This window comes from Lissotriton vulgaris, chromosome 4_1 (genome assembly GCF_964263255.1).
Source record: "Lissotriton vulgaris chromosome 4_1, aLisVul1.2, whole genome shotgun sequence".
Lineage (NCBI taxonomy): Eukaryota > Metazoa > Chordata > Amphibia > Caudata > Salamandridae > Lissotriton > Lissotriton vulgaris.
The window spans coordinates 1,793,587,236-1,793,609,443 of NC_141691.1; positions in this window are offsets into that span (position 1 = coordinate 1,793,587,236).

A 22,208-nucleotide genomic window follows, 5' to 3' on the forward strand; every position below is an offset into this window, starting at 1 on the left:
GTTCTGCTAATACATCAGGCAGGGGGCCTGGATCGGAATGTTGGCTTCTATACAATAGAAGTAGGTGTTGTATCATGTATGTACCAGCTAAACGCTGTTCACTTGGTGTCATGTTCAAAAATGTGTGTGCTAACGCATCATTACTATATTTCTCGGGACTGTCAGCCCATTGTACTGCCGACCTCGCTAATTCTTGTTCATCCATAGACTCTAGTACATGGTACCCCATTCGTTCTCGGAGTCTGTTATCAGTAGCTTGAAATAAGTGTTCAGGAGTTCTTGGGTTACACATGGCTTCTTGAAAAATTCTTTTACTTTCTGGACGCACTGGGCGCATTGAATTATTAAAGGGTCTTCCTTTACCTACATACGCTACCATTTCTCTAACTGGTAATTGTGTTTGTCCTGTAGCTTCTTCTGGTGGCTCCTCTTCTGAGGACTCAAACTTGTCTGATTCATTTTCTGGTTCTATCTGTCTTGTTTCATGTATTTTTATTACTACGCTTCTGATTCTTTGATACATGTTTTTTATACAATTCTGTTTATCATGGCTCCCGTCTGCTATATTCTGACCCCATCTATGAAGTGCTTTCATTTCCTCCGGGTCCATCCCCGGCCTATCTTGTTCTCTTATTAAGCAGTTTATAAAAAACCGTAATATCTTGGCTTGAATGTCAACTTTCTGGTGAGCCATGGCTTCCTTAATACTTTCAGGTCCCTGCCCTGTTTGGACGAAATGATATATTCTGTCTAGATGTTCAACCATTCCGGGTAGGGTCAACAAAAAGTTGGTGACCCGTCTTAGTCGTACTGATGCTAGTATTAGTCTTTCATCATTTCTACCGGGTACTGGATCATATCTACAATCCCCGAGACGGTCTTTTATTATATCGAAATCGGCTGATCGAGGTGTACGTTGTTGTGCTAGATCCCTGTAAGTCAATCTATGTACTTGTGGAGGTGTCTGGAAACCTATCGCCCCTCCGGACGCGCCTCCTGAGGCACTGCCTCCGAAGGGGTTGTTCGGATGTAAAGTGGGAGGAATGGGTGCGGGAAGAGCTGGAAGAACGGGAGGAAGACCAGGAGGGACATTCGGAACGGGAGGAAGAGGTGGAGGAGTAGCTTGTCGCGGGGGTAGGAGCTGATTGTCTCGGGGTCGAGCGCCGCCAGAAGGAGGTGTGCGCTGCGGTGCGGTATTAGCGTATGCGGGCGCTACATCATCTAGATAGGAAGAAAGGAAAATGTCCTTCGCGGTCTTGGGATGCATTTTAGTCGGGAGCATGGGAGGTGGTAGATCTTTTGGTACTTCCGGAGTGGCCTTAGGTAAACCTTCGGCCAGGAGAGGATACATACCATTCCTAAGGGTGTTTAGTTGTCTGTCTACTTGTTCTATTTTTACTCGGATACCTTCCTCAACTAATACGTTTTCTTGGGCCTTGTCTGAATCCTCTTTCCTTTTCTCTTCTTTTCTAAGTGCTTTTTTCTATACGCCTATGCTATTCTTTACGCCATAATTCGATGGCATCTTTCTGTGACTGTCTGGCTTTCTTTTTTCGTAATGCTTCTTCTACTCTTATGATGCAATCTGAATCCCATGTCCCTGCAGCGGGCCATCTCTGATTCTCTGCTAGATCTTTAGTGTAGTCCACCCATAAATCGAGAAATAGAACTGCATCTAGGCCGTGCTTGTGGTACATAAAGTACCCTGGAGTGTCCCTAGGTGGGATGGGAACAGCTTCCTCGAGTACCCCTTTTATAGTCTTTATCTGTCTTAATTTGGAGAACAACGGCATTTTAAAAATCTGGCTACTTAGTGCTTACTCAGATATGAACACAATGCACACAATAATCACAATAATGACGATCGAACAATCACTCATACCACGACATTTTGAGACACATTAAAACATTTTGACATGAATGATAACAATTAGAATGTAACTCGCTAACTGCATAATGCTAGATACACTGCTCAACAGTGCAGACTGGATATACTGCTAGACAGTACAGATACACTGTCTAAAACAGTGCAGACCAGGTCTGTGTACCCAAACCTGTCTTGACCGGCACAAACTAATGCGCACGTCTAGATGCGTCCCCAGCAACGGTACTCACCGGGAAGCACGGAAACAGAAGGCCTCGGAAACTCTGGACTGGACTCGACTGGATTCGGACTGGTTTCGGACTCGACTCGTGACGCAGATACTTCGGAACTTCGGAACCTGGTGGGCCTCCGTATACCTCGGATCTTGCTCTCTCAGCTAGGCTCTGGTCGGGATCCTCCGCACTTCTCACCGCCTCGTCTGGGTGTCGATCGCGGCCTCAGTCACCTCCGTTGGCCTGAGGGAGATACAGGAAATCCTGCGGGTACGCGTAGTTTCCATCCGGCTGTGGCAGGGGGCTAAGCCTGCAAAGCACCTCCGGCGGGTGAGAGGGGGGAGGGGTCCCTATTCGGGCGCCAATTTTGTGGTAAAATTAATTACCTGGTACTGAATTTCTATGCGGTAAAGTCAATAAGAATAACTCATAATAAATAAGAGGCAAAATCCGTGATATTTGAGGTTTCTCAAAAAGGGTTTTATTCCTATAAAAGGAATTGGGTGATTAGCATATTGGCTCGAGCCAAGGTGGCATACCGTTCCGTCACCACGCAGGTTCGGGAAGGGACAGACTGACAGAGTCAATGGTAATATGCAAGTATGCGACAATACATTATTGACAGGCATTCATATATATAGTCAATGCATTACAGTAAAGGCATATGCAGGAGGCGTAACAGCTGAAAGGAGAGATAAGAATGCATGTACGTAATACAAAAAGGCGTTACAATAGGCGTGCATGAGGGCGTGAACAAGAACGTCATTTAACATGATGTCACAAGTAGGCGGATCCATGAGTGAATCCGGCAGTGTCAGCAAAAACACATGGCAGAGATGCGCGTGCAGCAGTATGACGTGTAATGTACGTGTAACTTGAGGGGTGAAGGGGGACTTGACATTTAGCCCTACATGTGGAGACAGATGTCTGGATGTCAGATCAACCTAATCCCAAATCGTATCTGATATCTCATGTTTAAGGAACTATATTATCTGGAAGGAAAAGGTCTCTCGGACAAGAGGCTATTCTATACTGACTGTGAGTGCGTGTATGAGCGTCTACGTGTCTGCATGAGATGCGAGGGGTGCGAGGGAGGGCATGGGCCTACCATGGAAACAGAGCCATGAATTACTTGCATAGAGACAGTGAGGCCAAGCCCTTTGCTCTGCAGCTGGAAGGATGTTGACATGAAACTACTAGACAGGAATGTATTTTCGAGGAGTGGAGCAGATAATTCGAAGGTTGAATACAGTCTTGGCAGGCAACAGGCTGAGCCAAGCACCGTTAGCCGCACAGGGAGTGAGGCAGAGGTCACGGGTACAGATGCAAGCCCAGGTTTGAGATTCAGAGTCAGAAGGCAGGAAAAGGCTCGATGGCAGAATTCAGGGCCTACTTCGCCAGAGCTGAAAAACGTGTAAAGTACACTACATAAAGACGTTGGCATGGCATATTTAGGAACGGACTATTTGACCCATTCATGGTGGATCTGAAAGAGGACATGTTAACGTTGGACGCAAATGTATTTGCGTCTTCATAACTTGAAGGGGAGGGAACATACATGTACTTGTAGCGTGTACACGGAGTCGTTGGGGTCTAAGATAGGGGACACAATCGATCACAAAATTTATATTACCTCAATATTCAGGTGGAAACCGCAGATACCAGAGTTAGCGAACCTCATAAGATATACGAAATAACATTGCGTATAGAGGGAGATAAAACTAGGAAGGCAAGGGGTCTGTTTTGGGATAACCTCTCAAAAGGCTATGATATCCTATTAGCTGAGAAAGACTGGCCACCAGAGTTTGTCAGGGAGTGCCCTCATGGCGAAGAAATGATTATGCCTGCCTTCTCAAATCACATTCCAATTCATATAAAATATATATATGCAATAAAATGGGCTGTAGCCCAAGCTCCTGCATTATATAAAAATCATGTAGGATGGGATGAGGACTCTCCTCCTCACAAAATCCAGTTAAAATGTCAACCAACTGCACAAAGACAGTACCCAATTAAGCAAGAAGCTAAAAAACAAGTCAGGGAGATCTTTGATCAACTTGAATACCAAGGGGTGATTGAAACGTGCACCTCTCAGATGAACAATCCTTTGTTTCCTGTCTCCAAACCAGACGATTCATATCGTCTAGTCTTGGACTACAGACACCTTAACTCATGTTGCAAAACGTTTGCAGTACAAAACTCACACAGTTCAGCACTAATGAATAACAACATTCGCAAAAAATACAAAACAACATTAGACATCTCTAATGGATTCTTTTGTCAAAATATTGCACCAGAAAGCAGGTATTTAACCGCTTTCTCAATAATGGGGTCACAGAAAAATTTCTGTCGACTTCAACAGGGATTCAAGGATAGCCCAGGATTATTCTCAGCAAGGGTAACAGAGTTACTACAAATGTATGATGACGAGGCATTATCTTATGTCGATGACATCTATCTCACAGATGATGACCTGGATACTCACTTGAAAAGAGTGAACACCATAATACTTGGGATCGCAGCAGAGGGTTACAAATTCAACTTTAAGAAGTCACGAATTGCCCATCTAACTGTCCTGTTTTTAGGATATGAAATATCAAGTGAAGGCAAAAGCCTAGCAGACAACTTCTTAGAGAAGTGCGCTGTACTCCAAGCACCAAAAATGCTGAAGAACTTACAATCAATACTAGGCTTCCTGAATTTCGGAAGTACTTACATTCTAAATTATGCAGATACGGTTAAACCTCTCTACAAATTAATAAAACCTGATTTTAAACCAATCAATTGGACTCAGAAACACACAGAAATTTTGAGATCATTGCAAACAGACATGTTAGCTAAAACGAAATTACAAACTCGCGACAACACACGCAACCTTGTAATCCGAGTCATCCCAGGAAGATGCGGATTCACGTACCTGACCTCTAATTCGGGAGAAACTGTACCAATAGCTTCCAAATCACATTTGTACACAGAAGATGAAAAAACATTCAGTCTTACAGAAAATACTGTAAAGGCAGTTCAGACTGCTGTAGCAAAAGAAAGAGCCCAAGCCCATGGCAAAAGAATAACTGTTTTTACAGCAGAATCAGCCTTTGAGGCGTTATTCAGCCCGGTTAATCTAAAAACGGTGGCACTAGATCCAAAATGGAGACAGTGGGAAAATTCTCTTGCTGCAAAAGACGTGAATTACTATTTTGTCCCGAACATGAAAAAACTGAATGATTTGAAATATGAAGAAGAATATCCTCTGCCAATCGAAATTTTGCCTCTCCAACAATACTCTTGTATAATTTATACGGACAGATTTGTACAACATTACAATGTGGATAATAAATCCTACAATACAGCATGCGCGATTATTAAAGGTCGCTGACGCTGTGGTAAATTCAGACCAAAAATAACAAAAACTGAATAACTGAGAAACTGTTCGGCTCAGCGAGCTGAAATCAGATCTTTAAAGATGGCGCTTGAAAATGCAGATCGTGAATTCCCGACACTAATAGTGTGCGATTCGCATTTCTGCGTCAAATCTTACAATAATGACTTGCAGAACTGGGTTCAAAACGATTACAAAGATGACACAGGTGCCACAATAAAGCATAAGAAGCTTTGGGAACAGGTAGTTCTTTTACAAAAAGAACTACAGAAGACTCACGTAATACACACACTGAGTCATCAACGTGATGGCGTTCACGTTGCAGAGAATTCATTGGCTAATACAGCCACAGCGGAAGCAACTCAACCAGCTTCCGTAGCAACAAAAAAGCGCTCAGAAAAATACATAGACGGGGAAACCATGCTGGCGGTAAAAACGTCTTCAAAAGGCGATTTTGCAGTACTACCCGTGAACTATCCACTCAATTATACATACATAATTGATGCAAACTCTGTTCCTTTTGCTCGAATCCCTGGAGTGGGGGATAGAGTAATTCCAAACACGAACAGGAGAGTCTTCGTAATAGCGGACACACACATGGGATTGGGTCTAAGGCACAGAGAGATCAAGGAATCTCTGAATGAATTACAATCAGAATACTGGTGGCCGGGGATGAGCCTGCAACATTACAAATTTGCAAAGAGCTGTCCAAACTGCAACAGAGATCGCAGTAGCGAACCGACCGGAGTATTGCCATGGCTATTTCTGTAGTTAGCATAAGGCTATCTATACGTAAATTCCTGCATCGCATTAATTTCCTTTTAAGATTAGATGCACTTAAAAATACAGACACCAGTGCTCGGCTACGCCAGAAATGTTATAAAAGATTTGCGAGTCTTTATCGGCACATACGCAATTCTTATGCTACATTCTGACCAGGGTCCTGCTTTTAGCTCTCGAGCTTATAAGGAGGCCATGACCAGCATGGGCATTGCGTTGCGGTACTCTTGTCCCTTCCATCCTGAGGGAAATGGGATTGTGGAAAGAAAAAACCGAGACATAAAGCAATCTATAACGGCAAAGGTATTAGGTTCGGGTGATGGGTGGGTCCAACATTTAACAAGTGTCCAACGTAATCTTAACAATCTGCCAAGAAATTCTCTAAAAGGTTTCAGCCCGTACGAACTATTGTTCGGAGCTAGAATGTATATTCAGGATTTAGATAGTCAGACTTCAGTGGTAGAAGATAAGAAAAAATGCTTTGACATCAAAGATCGTTTGGCTGTTTTACAAGACTTAAATGAAACAAGAAAAGCCCTAAGAACCATAAAGTTAAAACAGCAGCCAACAGCCACTGAAGATAAGCCACCTGTCCCTGCTAGGTCTTTCTGGATTCCAAAGATTGGGGATCTGGTCAGAGAGAAGATCGCGGTGAAGAAGGAATTTGGGCCTTCTTACAGAAAAGCAGTACCTGTCTTAACTGTCAGCGGAACAAGATCAGCTGTACTACCGCCCCTTGCTGGTAAAATGGAGAACCGAGTTGTATCCATCGACCTGGTAAAACCACAAAAATGTGGCCAATAATAAGTAGTAGGCCCAGTGGACTCCCAAGAATTAGCAGAACTCCAAAACTTGCTACAATCCAAGAGGTTCAAACTGAGAGACTAATCACATTTGATAAACCTGCTGTGAATAAAAAAGGACTATGCAACAATGCCATGGAACTTGTGCCTCTTGAAACCCAAATTGAAACAGTTCGTCAAGAAACACCAGTCTACAACGATGTAGCCTCAGACTATGCTAATGAAAGAAAAATTGAAAAAACAATTCCAAAAATTGACAGAACTGCATCTGGCTACTTCATCAATTTCGATAACTTTTCTGAAGATCCAAGCGAACCTGAAGAAACGCCAGCAACAAAAACTTTTAAAGACAAAGCAACAGAACTCCGTCATCAACTCAAAGAAACCTATCTGATTTCTCCATGGATTGAATTTTGGTTTGTGTTAGGTGTACTTTTCCTCCTGCTTTGGCTCATCATGATACTTTGTTTGGGAAAATTCATTGAGGGAAAATACAGTACAATGGACACAGCAAGTCAGAACATCAACTTGGTCCTAAAGCCACACAAGTCATCTCACATCGAGAAAAGAGAACTAACATCAGTGAATGTCACAGCCATTCCAATACCCGGTGGGGTAGTTTGGGACAAAATGGATTACGAAATCTATGGCCCGGTTGAACTCTTGAAATATCCACATCAATTCAAGGTTTCATTAAGTGACATTGTAAAACCAAGTACATTCTCTGATGATTGGGACTTTGAAAGCATAAATAATATGATGTCAGATTTAGTAATGTCAGCAAAATTTACAGAACATGATTATTTACAGGGTTCATCGAACTATGAACAAATGTACTGCTATAACCACTTTGCACACCACTATTTGCATAAATCTGCTCATCCTAGAAATGTTTTTAAATACAATCAATTGGAACATGGTGCAACTCCACCTAAAAGCAGTTCGAAAACATTTTATGAGAAATTCCCATACTTCTCAGGGTTTAACACAAGTGATGCAGAAACATTTTATTATAAACTGTTAGATAAAACAGGGATAAAAACTATGTTGACAAATACTAAATTGATTTATTCGGAAACATTTTATGAAAAAATGATTACATTTGGTTTTGATTTCTGGAAAAACAACATTGAAACAAAAACCATCTGGGGTACAAAAGAATGGCATGTTCAAGGTTTAGAAGCATTATTTCGAGCCTGCATGATCCCAGAGCAAATAATGTTCTTGAATGACACCATTCAACAGACTACTTGTCTTGGACTAGCTAAGATTAAAGACCTAAACAAACCGTCTATTCCAAAGCCAGTAGCTGAAAATACGACCACAGATATTGAGATAGACATATCCCATATTTTACACCAAAACAGAACACATCCTGATTGGAAAAAGTGGTTAATCTGGCCAACAGACACAAATAACTATCAAAACAGATTCCTGAACAAAATACAGGGGTTCAAAATGACCAGACCAGACCCTAGATACTCCCAGAGACAACATCCAGGGATAGTAACAACATACAGTGTAGGTAAACTATGCCTTGAATGGCTACAGACATCCACACTGGCAGAAATTAAGCAACACTTGACTTTACTTAAGATGGTGCTGAAATGCGCGATTTCATAATGGGACCACGCAAACAGCGTCAAAAACGTTTCATAGCGGCCAGTATATACGCTGCGTACAACAAAGCTTGGAAGTGACTCAAATTGAGACAGCAGAGAAAAAACGAGAAATTGATCGTATTAATTTGGAAAAATCGCTTTCTGTTGCGGACAATGGATTAATGACTCTGTCCTCCAGAATATATTCACTGGACAGTATTGTATCATCTGCTGTCAATATAATATATCAGGACTTGCTAATGTTACAACACGGTCAGTGCCAATTACATTCTATTGTACAGCTAGGCTGGACGTTGCAAAATCTGCGTTCAGGCTATGTGCCATGGCGTTTAATCAACACAATGTCATTGTTCTCTATCTTTAACCTTACTGATAAACAAATCAGTTTGGCACGTGACTTAGTTGATGCAATGGAGAAATTGGACATGGGAGTGAATAATGTACCCGCCCCTACTTACATCGGGCGTGGGAGTTCTACCACCATCAACTATGTATTCATTTCACCCCTTCTTGAGAATCTCTTATTGAAATCTGAGGTTATCTCGTCCCCGTATAGTGATCACTATCCAATTTTAATTTGCCTCAAATCAATTAAAACGTTGAGGAACAGAATAGAAATCGGGGCCAAAAATTTAACGGCATCGACAGACAAGTTAAGGGTGGCCTGGAAGGGGATAAACAACCAGGATGTTCTGGCTAGAGTCATCAAAAAACATCCTACACTAGTCTCGGTATGTCTATCAACCTCCAGCCCGGGGCTTGACATTGTCAAATCATTCTGTGAGTTATGTAAGGTAATAAAAAGGGAAATTTCCAAACCCGCCGTTTGCCCATACTAATGACAACCCCAGGTGGTTCGACACCTCTTGCTCTAAAGCTAACTGGGAACTTCGGGCTGCCCTTACCGCTGTACCGCGCGTCCCGTCCCTGGCAAGGGCTCTGAGATCCAGTTATAAACATTGTCTAAAAACTAGATCTGAAGAACTATTAGAAGACCACTGGGACTCTTGTCCGCACATCCGCCTTACGAGACGTTGGAGGGTTCTGGAGGGCTGTTAAGAATCTTAGACTACTGGGTTCCAATATCTCCCCCATCAACTGTAATATAACAGGGGATGCGTGGGTTGATCATTTTTCTAAGATCTATGACGCTCCTGCATCTGGCAACCTATTTGAAATTGTCCCAGCAATAAAGCCTCTAAATATTTTGTTGTCAGAGGTAGAGGACGCTATTACTGAACGCGCGGGTAACAAAGCCCCCGGTCCAGATGGTTTATCCATCGATCAAATTAAATCTGAACCTGACTTTTGGGCACCTTTGTTATGTAACGTTTTCAATAATTTATTCCTCACCACTGTTCCGGAAACATGGTCTTGCAGCACTATTGTACCCATATTTAAAAAAGGCAATAGATTAGATCCTAGTTGCTACCGCCCAATATCATTAATTGACAATACTCTAAAAGTCCTAGGCAGGGTCCTTTTCAACAGAATTAGCACTTGGGCGGAAGAAAATACCATCTTACATCCCTGCCAGCTAGGTTTCAGAAGTAAAGTGGGCACGGTGGAGCAGTGCCTGAACTTAAACCTGCTTATGGCCAAATATACGATTGCCAAAAAATCACCTATATATTTTGGTTTTATGGATTTAAGTTCTGCCTTTGATTTTATTAGCCGTTCCCGCTTATGGTCCGGCCTGCTAAATTATGGTTTAGATGAATCTTTAGTTTATTTTTTGGCACACCTTCATAGCGACTTGAAAGCCTGTGTTCGTATAAACAATGACGGAGAAGTTTCTAATGACATTTTAATTGGCAGGGGGGTTAGACAGGGCTGTGTCCTGGCCCCCCTGCTTTTTATCTTATATATAAATGATCTGAGTGTTTCTCTGGGAAAATTAACTAATGATGTCCCGCAAGTCAATGGCAAATCTGTTCCTGCATTACTTTATGCGGACGATGCGGTCCTTATGGGCCACACACCAAATGCCCTGCGAATTTTAATTTTGGGTTTTGTTAAATATATGGCACAACTGGGCCTCTGTACCAACTTCAAAAAATCATTTATAATGTCTTGTGGCCCTAAAAGTTACAAAATAAGCCATATTCAATCAGGGGATGATATTTTAAAAAGCACTTGCACTTTCGCTTATCTCGGTCTGTTATTTTCCAACACGGGCTCTTGGCAACCCCATGTTGCCCTGGGAAGGAATAAAATGAGTAAGGCCATAAATTCTCTAACCTCCTTTCGCCAACCCAACCAGGCAGACGTGATTGTGTCCCTTTTACAAATCTATAGAACACAATGTCTACCCGTGGGAACCTATGGCGCTGAGGTATGGGGTTATTCCAACTGTACTCAATTACAGACCGAAGAAAACAGATTTAGTCGGAAGATTCTAGGGGGGTCATCAGTGCTCCAACTTACATCTGTCACAGGGAACTAAACCTCCCCTACATAGAAGACTTCATAAGATCTAGACCCCCATTGTTCTGGACTAAAATCTGGTGTAATTCCGCTGCCTCCCTGTCACGTGATATTATTTTGGACTGCTTAAACTGTGAGAGGGCTAACTGTATACCTTGGTTTAAGGCTGTGGAAAATAGTTTATCGAGTGTGGGGCTGGGTCATCTTTTTACATCCCCGCAACTGATTGACCACACGCATAAGAATTTAATAACAAGCATTTACAATGCAACGGTTTCGCCCTTGGAAAAGTTTGAGCTATTGGCATTGTGAATGACAAACTTTTTATTTATGTGTTGGTTTTGAAAACAGATAAATAAATGGCATTGTCATTTACAATGGCAATAGCTTAATCTCTCGCAAATGCGATTTCAACGTTCCAAGCACATCAGCCAGCGTAGTGAGGCCAAGCTGTGATAGAAGACTGTCCCGGGAAATATGGACCCCTCAGGACTAAAGGCCTGCAATATTAACTGGACTCTTCCCAGGAGCGACTCGGAAAATAGTTGTTCTTGTTGAAAGAGATAACAACTACTGCACTAATACTCTGAAAAGTGGTCACCATGGAGAGAAAGCAGACAGAAAAAGTGGTAAACAGAGATTAAGCACCGCACCGAGTCTTGTCCAAAGACACCGCTTGTTTTTTTCCTTTCATTTTTAAAAAAAAAGTGAATTTATTATCCATGCTTTCTTTTACAAAGTAGAAAAAAGAGCGATGCAAGAAGGGTCTGGAGAAATTTGGAGCAAATATACTGGCATCTGACCAATAATATATTGTATACATAAAACTGTCAGCTAGCCAGAGATATTTCCTCAAGCCTTATGAAGCATACTCTACTTTCTTTGGAAATCAAGGACCTGCCTGCAAATGAACAACTGGTCTGGCAACACTGATCAACCAAACCAGACCACCTTCCAAGTAGATAAACGCTTTTGGGTGAGGCACAGAGAACAGAAAATGGGAAACTGCTTGAGGACATAAGGCTGGTCCAGACCCTATACTCTTAAATGAGCTGTGTGACAGAGATGCTGCGGATTCCTTCTAAGGCGCAAAAAATCCAGATGATTGTTATAGATGTGAATATTAGCTCCTGAAAGGCTACGTAGACGATGATGTAAACTCATAAACCATTAAAAGAAAATGCTGTCAGGCTCTCTAACCCCTCCTTCATGCTGATATGAGATATTAACAGAATATACATATTTAGTTCAGTAATATTTCTCTATTGCAAGTAAAAGTGAGCAGTAGAAATATAAAGCTTGTGGAAAGGTTAATATAGAAAAAAGGGATATGGGGATATGAAAAACAGTAAATAGGACAAAGTGATATAAATGTGACTTTAGAAATAGATGAAAGAGAGAGGGCGAAAGAAAGGGGTAGTGTGCTGGGGAGCATACATTTAGGAGTAGCAAAAGATAATGAGTTTGAGGAAATTAGAGACAAGAAATAGATGTAATAGTGATATAAAGAACAGAGGGAGTGTTGCAAAGGATTAATAGGAAAAGTGATGGAAGATAAACAGACGAGAGGGTGCAGGGAAAAGTGCAAAGGAGTGAGTGGCAGAAAGAGGGATCTAACAAGAAAGACAGGAAGACGATTTGTGAAGAGGCTGATAGCCGGAGTGGGATGTCAGGAGGACTGCAGTACGCCTTTGCCCTTGATGAATGAAGCTTACTTACTTGAGTTTTACATTTAAAATATACATTTATTTTCTCTTATTGATTTTGAATAAATTCTCCTGACAGAGACAAGGAAGTGGATCTATTATTCTGCAAGTAGATGGTATAAATAAGACATAGATCAAGGGCAAGTTCTAATCTCCAAGCGCTACTCAGGTCCACCAACAGCAGGCAACAGAAACTGCAAATGTCACACAATTAACATCACGTTGACTCGTGGCAACACTGTCAAACACACACATGAAGCTACACACCCATTCGTCGCACATGCAACCATACACACACATTGCTGCATGTTAACTCTCACACATACACATACAGCAAACACCAGCAATCTCATGCCCACCTGTCATTAAACTATCAATCACACACACATGGTCACACGTCCATTCATTAGACACCTGTCCCTCACACACAGTCACATATTCACTCTCAGACATACAGATTTCCATATAGGGTGACCTAAAGTCGTCTATGGAGGCATGGTACTTTCAGATGGATACATTTTAGGGAAATGAGTGTAACTCGATTCGTATGTTAGTTATTCCTGTCACTTTTTCTGAAGGAATCCATACTTTTTTGCACACTGTAAACCATTTATTTTAACATACCGATTTTGTCTTTCCTTAATGTACGAGGCCCATAATTTCCCACCCATACACTTTGTATTAGTCAGCGACTGCCAGGCAGGGTGTCCCCTCGTGCGATGCGCTCGCCGCAGGCCTTGCAGACGGAGATCCAAAAGCCTTTAAAGTCTGGGTAATAAAAAAGGTCAACACTTAAAGGAAAACCATAAAAGCACGCATGTCAGAGCATAAAAATAGAAATTTGGGAAACGAGAGCAGGTCATGGGATGAACAGGAGAGAAATGCAGCTGGAGGAGAGCAAGGGAAGGAGGGACGAAAGGAGGAGGAGAGGGTGAAAGGAGAAGGAGGAGAGGGTGAAAGGAGGAGGGGAAGAGAGGGTGAAAGGAGGAGTGGAAGAGAGGGTGAAAGGAAGAAGGAAGGTGGGACGAAAGGAAGAGGGGAGGGACGAAAGGAGGAGAGGGCTAAAGGAAGAGAGAAGGAGCGGGCAAAAGGAGGAGGGAAAGTGGGCGAAATGAGGAGAGGGCGCAAGAAAGAGGGTGAAAGGAGGAGGGGAAGAGGGCGAAAGGAAGAGGGGCGGGGAGGGACGAAAGGAGGAGGAGAGGGCAAAAGGAAGAGGGAAAATGAGGACGAAATGAAGAGGGAAAGTAGAAGGATAGGTGCAGGCCTGTTTGACATCTGAGCTGCCAAAATCCAGATGTAGAAATAACCCGTCCGCTGGTGCCACTTAAAGCACTAGCGCTAGGATTTGAATTTACGAAGTGCCTTTCCAGTACCTAGGGTCTGACACATGCCTCTAGCCTGCTTCTGCTTAGAAGCGGGTAGCAGATTGGTTGTATTGGAGGCGAAGGGGGGGCGGGTGAGGCCCCCGTGTGTACACTGTACACGGAAAGCAGTAAAGCGCCGGCAGGGTGTCCCCTCGTGCGATGCGCTCGCCGCAGGCCTTGCAGAGGAAGGTGGGACGAAAGGAAGAGGGGAGGAGAGGACGAAAGGAAGAGGGGAGGGACGAAAGGAGGAGAGGGCCAAAGGAAGAGAGAAGGAGCGGGCAAAAGGAGGAGGGAAAGTGGGCGAAAGGAGGGGAGGAGAGGGCGCAAGAAAGAGGGTGAAAGGAGGAGGGGAAGAGGGCGAAAGGAAGAGGGGCGGGGAGGGACGAAAGGAGGAGGAGAGGGCAAAAGGAAGAGGGAAAATGAGGACGAAAGGAAGAGGGAAAGAGGGCGAAAGGAGGAGGGTGAAAGGAGGAGGGGAGGAGAGGGCAAAAGGAGGAGGGTAGGAGAGGAAGAGGGAAGAAGAGGAAAAGAGAAGAGGGCGAAAAGAGGGGGGAGGGTGAGAGGAAGCGAGAGGAGAGGAGAGGAGAAGAAGGGACACAGCGTCCAGCAGCGGGGTGTGTTTAGTCCGAGCAGAGAAGACCCTGGATTGTCCCGAAGCTTATTCTCCGCTTCCACAACCAGCCTGAGGAGTTTGCTGGGTACAGTTGGCGGTTTGATGTGGCACCGTCAGGGAGAAGCTGGCACTGGCGGGCAGTGTGGAAAGAGTGGGGCTGGCAGGCAGAGGCACTCTGAGGAAGGAGAGCCGCTGAGGGCAGAGGCAGAAGCCCGCAGCGCTTCGTTTGTGAAATAACAAGTGCTGGGGACTAAAGCGCTGCTCAGACACCTGTGTTTGGTGCTATAAAATGTCAGCCTGTCGAATACCAAGGGTGCGGAACCTTAAATCCACCGCTGCCCTCTTTAATTCGCTGCCAGTCACTCCCTGCCCCCTTATCTCAGTTTTACAGGTTCCTGCTTTCTCCGTTTATGGCGGGGTTTCCGTCTTTCTCTTCCCCCGTCTTTCTGTTTTGTGTTCGTTTCCTTCTCTTGCTCTCGGAAAAAGTCTAATGAGGAGAATTAATTGTTGGTGCCCACACAGGCTCAAATTAAGCACTAGAAGCATGTACCAGTGATCAGTGCTTTAAGTGGCACCAGCGGACAGTGTAAGAAGCATCTACTAGTAAACAAGCGCATAACTACCGAGCGGTGGGGGGGGGGCTTCCTCCGTTGGCGGTGGGGGGGGACAGCGGGAGGGGGGTCGGGAAGGCTTCCTCCGTTGGCGGTGGAGGGGGGGGGCGGGAGCGGGATGTAAACAAAAGCAGACAGAAAAAATACATGAAGAGCGAAAACGTGCGGGAGCGGGATGTAAATTCCTCTGTTACCTTCTTCATGTTCTGTGCCATGTCATCGTATCTCTCGGCCTGTTCTGCCAGTTTGGCTTTCTGCACCAGCTCGTTTTTAGCCATGACTGCACTAGCTAAGTAAGGTACGGTCATTGTTACCTGCCAGGTCTTGCATTTTCAACCCCTATTTGCCCTTTAATATCCCGCGGTTTCCGGCCGATCGGAGCACACCCTATTCTTTGGACACCCATTGTTGGCGCCTGATAAGCACGCCGAGGCAAAACCTAACAAGTCAGGTCCCGGGCCGCGCTGTGATTGGCTGACGTCACGGGGGTGTCCCGGCCGGCAGCCAATCACAGCGCGGCCCGGGAATGACGTCACGGGGGTGTCCCGGGCCGGCAGCCAATCGCAGCGCGGCCCGGGACAAAGGGGCGGGGCTTAAAAAAAGAGTCAGAAACGCCCCCGATTCGCGTTCTGACCGGGAAAAAGAGACTGAGAACGATGTCTTCCAACGGCTAGCCTCCATTTAGAGGAGCTAGCCAATGAAAGAAGGGGCGGATTCAAGTCCCCCATATAGTAAACAATAGCTTTCGACTGGGAGGGGCACTGCTTCGCAGTGCCCCCGCCAAGGTCGAAACCTAAAAAAGGCCCTCTATGATTGTTACCGCAAGGAGAGGCTAAGGCGTGACTTGGTAAAACCTACCACAATTAGATGCATCTCCTTTATGGAGCCAAGTGAGAAAACATCTGCCCTGCCCCAGAGCTATCTCCGCTTAAAGCTAGGCAGATGGAACAGGAGTTTGCTATTCCGGTTCAGGGACGGAAGCATTATAAATTTACTTTGCTTCCCGTTAGGCTTCAATAAATGTGTGGAAAATCTAAACTGTCCCTGTAATCTAGGCGGCACACAAAGTCTGCTCCATTTTATTTTCTTTTGTGGTTTTTATAGAATGCACACTTCGTACTTTCTAATGCCGTATTGCAGAAAAAACGCTTTGATTGATTTTAAATTAGCTTTCAAAGACTTATTAATGTTAAAGACAGATGAGGCCATCTTCAGTGTGAGCTGCTTTCTTAAAGCAGCTGTACGGTCTCGTGCTTCTCTGTTAATTGATTGAAATACTTGCACTATGCATACTTTGCACATTTGCTTACAGCACACTGCATATTTTGCACTAATGATTGTATTTTTGCACATGATAAAACTGTATATCGTTATGAAGTCGTAAATAAGTGGGATGTTTTTGTGTTTTTTATTTCTGCTGGATTTTATGTGTACTTTTATGGATGTTTTACAATTCGAATAAAGATCATTTGACTTGACTTGACATGTATTTAAGACAATTTTTTCGGGACTGTTAACACCCTTCGAAGCAGTTCTGGGCATCTTTCCCAATTTTGTCCATTCTGTCTTTGGCGGTAAGCATGGGCGGAAAATCCGTTTCGCTCGCGGATTTTGCGGATTTTCGGTAAATTCGCAATCCGCGAGATTCGCGAATCTCCTGCAAAATCCGCAAATCCGCGAGCAGCGGATTTTATGGCTTGCTCGCACTGTTCGCGTGAGTTCGCGGCTTCCCAGTACAACTTCGCGCCCCGCAAATAAGCGCTAAATTGCAAAAATACGATCTTAGCAAAACTGAAACTATTTACCAGGTTCAAAAGTTCAGGCTCATCATTAGTAGCCATTTCCTGTAGTGCTTCCTGAGGGGCCCCTCCAGAGTTCAGTTGCCAGTTGCAACTATTATGTGACCCTGCTCTGAACCTCAGAATAGTTACACATATGCCACAAAGGTCCTGAATTACAGCTAAGGGAGACAAGCAGGAGCCAGGCTGGAAGTTCAAATCCATTAATCAGCCCCTAATTCATTATTGTCAGTTGGGGCAGGGCAGGTGTTGTAACTAATTTTGCAACAATGAAAGCACTTAGCAAGTGCAAAAGATCACTAATCAGGAAGCACTAAGGAAGCAGGTGCCAGCTAAAAAAATATTCTGTGACACATTAATCAGTCCCAAATTAATTCAGGTCACTTGAGGCAGGGAAGGTGTGCTTTGCTTTGCCACAATAATGTACTCTGACTGGACAACCAGAGGGTGCTGTGATGAAACAGAGGGTGGCATGGGTGGGCCAGAGGGTGGCATGAGTAGTCAGAGAGTGGCAGTGGTGACAGAGAGTGGCAAACACAAAAAAAAAAAAATCCGCAAATTCGCGAGAATTCGCGGATTTTGCGGATTGCGAGTTCGCAAATCCGCAAAATTCGCGAACGCGAGATTCGCAAAATTCGCCCATGCTTATTTGGCGGCCTACCACTACTTTTGGGACTCGTAGCAGGAATTTTATTTTTGACTCTTCTGCTCCAATATGGCAAGCCAAAACGCAGACAAGACTCCAGAAACGATAGAAGAAACGATCCTAGCTATACGCTATCGGGACCGCATAACTAAAGTCCTTGGATTAGCCCGGCTAAGATATCTGAATATGACCTGGGTTCTTTCATTCAGACCTATATTTCACAACTGCATCTTACCTGTGCTTTGATGTATGCTATGCGGAGAAGAATGCGTGTTGGACACCTGTCTTACACTACAATCAGCAGTACCAATGGATATCGATGCTTTGCTAAGTCCTGTAACGGCTCATGCATCGTGTTGTCCCCAGCGGTTACCAATCCTGATGACGGCATTCGTTGAAACTTCACCACTATGATTAGATGGCAGTGAAGCACGAGATGATAGCAACATCACCCAGGTACGACCTTCTGTGAGCATTGCTGATCCTGACATCAATGATAGTAATCATTCTCACGACTGCAACGTGGCAGCATTTTTAACCATGGTCGAACTTTCACCTGAAGCTGTAGACTGCTTTTTTGCACATCTGTCTGAAATGATGTTCTCCCCTGAACAGAAAGAATAACTTTTAAAGCAACGAGCACACAGCGTTCCCCTGAACTCTGAATTCGGCCTTCAGCTTTGATAAACAAAAGCTACTGAAAACATTTGGAAATATTTTCTCCCCTGAAAACAAAATAATTTTTTTCAAAATTCCAAAATATTTACCCTTTTTCTGGCACATGTACTCTGCTTAAAGTAGAACTATTCTTAAAGAACAGAGCTTCTCTCTTTAGTAATTCTAGAGACAAAATATTACCTCAGCCTCTAGCACATTTACAAGCAATTGAATTTATATGTGATGAAATAGTCTCGACCTTCTTTTCTGTATTAAGAGACATTTCATGTGTAATTTTCGCAAATCGTTCTGCTAAATATATATGCATCCTTTTTTATTGAATGATTACACTGCTTGATAAACGTACAGTACCAATAATCTTTCGTGTATTTCGCATACACCATTTCAAATGCAAAATGTATTTTGGGGCGGGTTGCACCTTTAAATGTTTACTATTGCTTAGTTTTAGTAATGATGGACATTAGATCGTGGATTGGGTATTGTGTTTTTATCTAGGAACCTGAATCAATACTGCTATTTTATGCCCTTGTACGGCTATAATCAATAATATCCCTATAATGACATAAGAATCAGATCCATAGTAAGCAAATAGCCCTTGCAGTCCAAGGCACGGCAAAAGCTACTTCCTTGGATTCATAGAAAGCACAACGAGTTCTTTCGACACACCAAACCTCCAGCAACCTGGGAAATCCCCATTTGCTTTGTTTTGATTTGTAATAGAACTCCTGCGAGCACTATAAGACAGCCAGTTCTTAGTGACATCTTTATTGACGTCTTATGTCCAAACCTTACGTCACACTCGGCACCTTTCTGGTATAAATATACCAACGTTGCCTTAAGCAAAAACACGGTGGTGGTTTTGGAGCAGATCAGCTATCTACTTGCCCGAGAGCCCAGCTGATGCGAGAGCCCACGGACGCTGCCCCTCCTCTTTGACTCACTGAGAAAGACTTCCTGCCGAGAAAATCCAGCTCCGGTGTTTCCAGCCTACCCTTGCGGGTTGCTGGGATATCAAGTACTGAGGAAAGAGATACCAGACCTCCTACGTTCTATTCCCAAGGTACAGTGCTGACTAAACCCTTAAAGAGAATTCTTGAATCAGATTCTTGGCAAAACCTACTTAACTTAAACTGCTACTTACTTACTCCTTCCCACGTATTAGGCTTAGGTCAGGTACACCGGGGTAGGCGTATTTTAGAAGCACCAGTTGAGCATGTTAGTCAATGTATATATGTATGTATATATTTTATCCATTTTAAAGTATCTTATGGCTAAGAAACCATATCAATGCTTTTACAGTATTATTTCATAATACTCCTTTTACTGTACGTACTTTACTTTACATTAAGTATTGCAATTGTGGCAATTCATTTCTCTTGCATGAGAAGGAAGACTGCTCAATAAATAATACCTTTTATTGAAAACGCCCGTCTCTCTATTCTCTGCACTCTGGTGAAACTAAGAACCCACAATTGACTGAGTGAAATAGCTGTCTATTGTTTTCACATGACTCTAGAGATTTACTCCTATTCTGGGGGAGCAAAGTTGTCATGTTATATGGTTGTCGGAAGCTAATCCCTTCTTGTCTATCCAGGGAGGTTAAACTCCTCCTCGTTAAGGCAAACCTTAAGTCTAATATAGTCAGTAGAGACCCAGTCGACCTCAGTGCTACGTCTACACTGCTGAATATATTATTCCAATGCGCAGAGCCTATTGGGAATATAGGAACTACACTACAGTTGCTCTGTGGGGCATAAACCCTGCCTGATCCGGGTGGAGAAGGTCAGTAATATATGGGAGGAGACGATTGGCTAGTGCCTTTGCCAGTATTTTCGCTTCGATATTCAAGAGCGATATTGGCCTATAAGACTCGTGTTGCTCAGTGGGACTCCCTGGTTTACAGAAGACCACAATTTCGGCATGTCACCAGTCCGTCTGGAGTTGGCCACACTCTCTGGCCGCCTCCAGTGCCCTTTTATAGTACATCCCTAGTTGGAGGTGAAATTTCTTAAAAAATTCACACGAGAACCCGTTGGGTCCGTGGGCCTTACCAACATTTAGCTCTCCGAGGGCTGTGCCCAGCTCCTCAGCCGACAGTGGAAGCTCAAGACGAGCGCTTCCCTCATCTGAGATTGCTCGTGGCGGGAGGTCTGCAAGGAATTTGTCGATGTCTTCTGCCGGGAGGGACTCCCGGGGGGCATATTGGGCCGCATAGTACCGTGCAAAGCTGGCTGCTAGATCTGCCAGGGCCGTCATGGACGCCCCTGCCCCATCTCGAAGACCCGGTAGGGACTGTGCATGGAAAGTACACTGGCAAAGCCTATATAGCATAGTGCTGGATTTATCGCCCCACTGGTAAATTCTACTCTGTGTTGCCAGCCACAGCTGTCGAGCCTCGTCTAGTAGCAGAGAGGCATATGTCTGTTGCGTCAGTCCAACATCTTCCGCATCCCCTCCGGTATGGCATCTCTCTTCCAGGTCTCAGACCCGACCCACCGCTTTCACTATATCTTCCTCACGTGTCCTACGGACCGCTGCACACCAGACAATAACCACCCCGCGGAGCGTGGGCTTCAGAGCCTCCCAGAGGGTCATGTCGTCAGTATCGGGCCTGTCATTATTATTATTATTATTATTAGGGGAATTTGTAAAGCGCCTGATTTACGCCTACAGGCGTGTCCCCGCCCTATGAAAAGTGGGGTGAGCAGTCCAAGCAGCCAGCACAACCGTCAACCGTCTGAATAAGTGAGTCTTAGGTTTTCTTCTAAACATGGATTCTGAGGACTCCAAGCGTAACTCTGACGGAAGGTCATTCCACTGCTTCGCTACCAGATATCTGAAAGACCTTCCCCCCCATACGTGCTTTCTTAATTTTTGGAATTTTCAGGAGACCTGTGCAGGAGGAGCGCAGAGTCCTTGTGGGCTCATACCTGGTGACCAAACTCTGTAACGGGACAGGGGCTTTGCCACCCAGAATGCGGTGACACGTGGCAAGAGCTCTGAATTCCACCCTGCTCCTAACAGGAAGTCAGTGCAAGGCCTGGAGTGCTGCCTTTGAGGATGATCTTCTTGGAAGCCTCAGAATAAGGCGAGCGCCAGCATTTTGAAGCACCTGGAGGCGATTGAGAACCTTTCCCGTGGCCCCCAGATACAGCAAATTGCCGTAATCCAGGCGTGAGGTGACTAAGGCATGCACCAGCGTCCGACGAGCAGTAATGGGCAGAAAATCCAAGACCTTTCTCAGAGTTCTTAAAACTCCGAAGCATGCCCCCACCACTCGGCCAATCTGGGGGTCAAAGGCATGGTCAACGTCCAACCACACCCCAAGATTCCTTACTTCCTGGCAGGGAACAGGTGTCTCTCCTAGGCAGGGCTGCCACCAAGACGACGTCCATACAGATGGGCATCCCCCCACCACGAGCACCTCGGTCTTACTGCCATTAAGTTTCAGGCAGTTGGCGGACATCCAGGTTGCCAGTTCTTGCATGCACACTCTGAAATTGTCCCCCATCAGACTAGATACGCGTGGGAGGGAGATGACCAGCTGCGTGTCATCGGCGTAGGACACCAGGCGTAGTCCATAGCTTTCAACTATGGCCACCAGCGGGGAGACATACAGATTAAACAGAGTCGGGCTCAGGGACGAGCCCTGCGGAACGCCCTGGCCCAACCCAATCTCCCTA